The following is a 6,000-nucleotide window of genomic DNA, read 5'->3' as shown; positions in this document are numbered from 1 at the left end:
TGGTCAGAATGGCCATCATCAAAAAATCTACAAACAATAAATGCTGGGGAGGGTGTGGAGAAAAGGGGACCCTCTTGCACTGTTGGTGGGAATGTAAATTGATACAGCCACTATGGAGAACAGTATGGAGCTTCCTTAGAAAACTAAAAATAGAACTACCATACAACCCAGGAATTCCACTACTGGGCATATACCCTGAGAAATCCATAATTCAGAAAGAGTCATGTACCAAAATGTTCATTGCAGCTCTATTTACAATAACCAGGATATGGAAGCAACCTAAGTTTCCATCAACAGATGAATGGATAAAGAAGATGTGGCACATATATACAACGGAATATTACTCAGCCATAAAAGGAAACGAAATTGAGTTATTTGTAGTGAGGTGGATGGACCTAGAGTCTGTCATACAGAGTGACGTAAGTCAGAAAAAGAAAAACAAACACTGTATGCTAACACATATATATGGAATAAAAACAATGGTTATGAAGAACGTAGGGGCAAGACGGGAATAAAGACACAGACCTACTAGAGAATGGACTTGAGGATATTGGGAGGGGGAAGGGTAAGCTGTGACAAAGTGAGAGAGTGGCATGGACATATATACGTTACCAAACGTAAAATAGATAGCTAGTGGGAAGCAGACGCACAGCACAGGGAGATCAGCTCTGTGCCTTGTGACCACCTAGAGGGGTGGGATAGGGAGGGTGGGAGGGAGGGAGATGCAAGAGGGAAGAGATATGGGAACATATGTATATGTATAACTGATTCACTTTGTTATAAAGCAGAAACTAACACACCATTGTAAAGCAATTATACTCCAATAAAGATGTTAAAAAAATAAATAAATAAAAGAACTCACGAGTGATCTGCCATATAGGCTAAATGGTGACATAAATTCCAGGACACATTTTCTGTGTTTCAGTCTTCAATTCATTTTGGCTTATATTTGCAAGATTGGAAACAAGTGATTATCTGGACAAATTCAAGCTGCTAAATTCTGTTTGATCTTTCCCGAAAAGTCAATTGTTTTATTTTCTAGGAGAGCTAATTACCTAATTATGTACCTGTCATGGGTAGAAACTACCAGAAAAGACAATACACAATTGATAAATTTCTCAGTATGATTTCATAAACTCACAAGTGTCACGGGTTCTGTCTGCGCGCGTGGGGGGGGGGGTGGCGGGTAGGGATAAATAAACAAGATGGGGAATTGTGTGGTCTGTCAGGCTTTACACTTCTTGATAAATGAATCTACTAACACATTATGTTCCCACTTACACTGGAATTACTCTGAGACTGAATTATAGGCTAAAGCTATCCGCATTAACCCTCCAAAGAATAGCTTATAAAATAATGTTGCTCACTATAATATTACTAACAACATCAATTATAAGATGTGCGTCTGTTTATTTTACAAATTTTCTAAATACAGATGGCATTGAATTATAAATACTCAACGTGCAGGCACACTCTAAATCTAAGATATATATACATATACATATATATGTGTGTATGTATATATATGTGTTTGTGTATATATATGTATGTATTGGTCTAGATGTTGATACAACTAAAACCTTTACTTACAGAGATCTTCTATCCAATGGACCACTTGTTGATACAAAAATTGATTGAGACTGTAAATGCATTCTGATTTACAGAATTCATATCCTGATTACCCAAGAACAGTAAGTTTCTGAAGTCAAGTCACCAGAATACACAATCTCTTCTCCAGGATGTGCCCGTGGACCAGTTACTTAACCTCTCCTTCCTTTATTTACCTCATGTAAAATAAAGGTAATACTGGCATCAACCTCCTAGCATTGTTGCCAGTGGTAAATGAAGGAATATATGTCAGGAGCTGAGAGCAAAGCCTGGTATATAGTAAGCATTCGATTACAGTTGCTTTCATTCTTATGTATCATGCAGGTTTTTTGGGTTTTTTTTAACATTTTGTCACACGTGCTTTACCGTTAACGTTTATTACTTCTGAACTATTTGAGAGTAGGTTGGACATATCATGCCACGTTTCCCTAAATATTTCAGTGTGTATTTCCTAAACAGAAGGATAGTCTCTTCTATAACCACAGAACAGTTATCAAATTCAGGAAATTGTATATTTAGTCTTTTTACGGACTCCTCTGCAGATCCATGTGTACTTGTGTGTGTACACAAGCAAAGGCCAGCACTGACTTTCGCTGTGTCTATTACTATATAAGGACCTTGTGGATTGTTTTTGCAAATAATATAGAAACCGAGAGACTGAGGCCAGGGAGGCCCCGAGGGTCAGTAGCAAATCTCCACTGAACCTGTAAATAGAAGCAGATTCTACCTTCCAGTCTAGAGCTCAGACTAACAGGAGAGACTTTGCTTCCTCTTACATAAGAGCGTTCGGGCTTTCTGGAAAGCATATGTATTATTCACTAGGCTTAGGATTGCCTAGAATTATTCACATGGGGACTCTGCAAAAATGTGATAAAGGTTTCAGTTGTATGGCCTCGTTTTAAGGGCCTAAAGCTACATACCTCTTCAGAAATAGAGCTGCCAAGGACGATGTTTCTTCCCGTATCCTTTGTAAAATTGCATTCTGCCTTCTTTTTTGTTACTCTCAAAAAATTATAAAATCTCATTAGTTTCTCTTTTGGAGAATGAAACTGGACGAGGTGCTCTGAGAACACTTTGTTAATAGAAATAAGTTGGTCGGACGACACACATGATGTCTAGCGATAATGCCAAACCTGTCCTGAGCCCTGTGCTCTGGGAAAACGTGATGGTGAGGAAATCCCTGCCCCTGCCGAGAACCATCCTTCCCCTCATAACTCAGGCGAGACTCAGGGATGCCCCTCTTGTTTACCTGGGACACCAGATCCTCCAGATTCCCCTACTTTGTACCCACTGACCAGTCTGGACGAAATGCCTGCCGACTAGCCTTGACCTAACTTTAGTTCAGCTTCTTTCTCTCCGGAAGGCCCCTGGGCTTCACTGACTCTCAGCATTGCCCAGCATCAACATCTGAAAAGGAACTGGCCTGGCTTCCCAGACCCTCCCTCCCCCCACTAGAGAGCATCTTCTGCTCAAATCTCCCATCAAGCCCCCCTCTTAGCGCACTCCCCATACCCGGGTCTTTCTCCTGCAGGTAAGAGAAAAGAGGACGTTTCTTTCTGCCTGAACTTTGGGAAGCTTGCAGACTTTATGGTCAGGGCATCCTCCCCTTATTCCAGCAATCCTTTTGAATAAAGTCTCTCCTTACCTAAGTCCAGATTTCTTTTATTTGACCATAGGGCACATATGAAAATATGGGCATTAACATTATAATGAGTTTTTCCCACAACAAAGATGGGAAAGCAGTGCCCTTCCAGCCTCAGTTCTCATCAGAGCATTAAGACTACAGAATCCATATTTATGTAAGTTACACTAATGTCCAGGACTTCCAAAGCAGAGAGCAGAAAGATTTGCAACCCGGAGACCCTCACCTCCAGCTGGTAGAAAGGCTTGCAGAAGTCAGGGAGGGGGGAGTGAAGATGGGCAGACCTTTTTTGGGGGGAGGGGAATGGGTGATGTTCTGTGAGTCTCACTCCCCCACCCCCCGTCCCCAGACACACACACACACACACACACACACACACACACACTCAGTCTGGGAAGCAGGACCGAAATAGGAGTGTGTGAGGACCTTCTCATGGGACCCTGCAGCATGGACAGGTGCATGCCTGGGTCTCACTTGAGTAATATAAAGGGCGAAGAACTGGATGGCCAGCTACTTATACAGGCACTGAAAATAAAGGGGTTTCACTGGGAGGACGGCAGTCCCAGGGTTTCCTAAAGCAAGAGTCTTGTCTCCCATGAGTTAGACATGAGCCACACGGAGAGAGAGGCCCGGAGCTGCTTCCACACCTGTTCAAGAGACATGGCGGGGATGAGTCCCAGCAAAGAGAAGTGGGTACCTCCCACGTGCTAGAGCGAGGAGAAGGTCACGATCCAGGGAGAAGTAGGTCATCCCACTGAAGGAGTCGCTGACATGTCTCAGTAATCAGGGGCTAGGGAGCGTTCGCAAAGGCACTCCCACAGGGGTGTTTAACACGTCTCTGGATTAAAGGACACACCCTCGACTAAGAACAGTGTCAGTTGGCTAATGAGTCCACACTTCCCCCCACGTCGTTCTCCTCTCCATGCAAAGCACCTGAAGAGTGAGCCGGATGGGGAGGGGGGTGAAGATAAATTGCAATTTTGGGGGGTTCCTGGCTAGCTCATTCCTGCAGGCTATGCCCACTTTTTCTTCATCTTTGACTAGGCTATTTTCAACTCCATAGAGGTAAAAGATGCACAAAAAATGATAGTGATTCAAACAATTTTTGTCCACAGAAACACACCTTGTATCTCGTAGAATGTAACTGGTATCGATAATGGCCTTTGGCCAGTTTGCCAGTTTTTCATTGCGTTGTACATTTATTTAAACATTTCTACAAGAATATAAGTAACTATTTCTGTGGAGGCAGAGATATTTAATATAGAAATCACTGGAATTTCAGTCATCTTGTGTCACGTCTCTTCATTTGTGAATGCTGCTACTTGAATCCAATATCATAGACAGGTAAAAATGTGAAGATAATGTGTATTTCAGTTATGCTGAAGGAGGCACAGTAACTTCACTCTGGATACTTTTTGTTCTCTAAACAGAATAGAGATGACTCACCTTTGGGGGGGGTTACCTCCCACTTAAAAAGAAAAGCGACTTCATTCCTCACACTCACTGCATCTACTCATTGTATCCTTGTGAAATGATGGGAACAGGGCACATTCAACATACATGTTATTCTCTAACAAGTTCCAGCTTCAATGAAACCTTAGCAAATATATTCACTAATAACCAACAGCTAAGAATTCAGACCCCACTCTCTTGTAAGAACCGACTCAGGCTGGATCCCACATGTAACATTTGATTGCAAATTTGAGGAGAGAAAAGAGAATAAAATAGCATCTATGACTAAGGGAACTGAGAAGTCATTTTATATGCTGAACTGATTTCCAATAAGACTTTTACTTTTTAATATACATTAAGGCTTCTTTCCTCACATACAATCTTTCTCTGCCCCTTTAATATTTTAGGGGGCAAAACTTAATTTGTGCAACGTCCTACACACAGAGAAACAGCACATTACAGAGAGCAGCTTGCTACAAGCTTTTGTGAAGAAGAGTTTGTCTTACTGTCATATTCAGGATGATAACGTTTGGTATAAAACAAAGAAATCTTAAAAACCTAAGTGAAGGACTTACTAGGAAAACATTTTAAATTTTTAATAAATATCTAGTAGAGTATATGTGCTGTGAAACTTAAAATTACAGCACATTACACACTTTAGCAAAGTCTAGCCTGGTGAAGATAAACTGAGGGAGGAACTCACATATTTTTGTTTGTAAATAGGAAAAGTAACAACAGTCCAAATGTAAATTAATATAATCAGAGAAAAATAATCTTTTATATATAAAATGTTGATATCCTACATAACTTTAAGCAGAAAGAGAACAAAATAGAATATTTTTGACAATATTTTGCAACTTCAGACAGAAGATTCACAGAATAATTGCACAGAACAAAAAGTAAACTCACAGATTAACTTGGTGTTTAGTGAAAACTTGATTTATTTCATCCTCAAATATGTGTTGAATTCTCTGAAGGCACCAGGGAGCCGGCAGTGAATAAAATAGATTACAAATCCCATGGAGTTTACATTATATTGGGAGGGGGGATAGTCAATAGACAGATAAAACAGTGTGTGTGTATATATGTGTGTGTACACATATACACATATATATGATATAACACAGATGTAATTATATATATTACATATTGTATATTACAAATAGTGTTAAGTAAAATGAAAAGACATTACAGTGGGGGTGGGAGGTCAGCAATCTGTTAGAAGAGTTGCTGTCTGAAATAGATTCAGGAAGAGACATCTCACTGGGAAGAAAAGATTTGTCTAGAAATCTGGAAGT

This window comes from Eubalaena glacialis, chromosome 9 (genome assembly GCF_028564815.1).
Source record: "Eubalaena glacialis isolate mEubGla1 chromosome 9, mEubGla1.1.hap2.+ XY, whole genome shotgun sequence".
Classification (NCBI taxonomy): Eukaryota; Metazoa; Chordata; class Mammalia; order Artiodactyla; family Balaenidae; genus Eubalaena; species Eubalaena glacialis.
Note: the sequence above shows the minus strand (reverse complement) of the source record.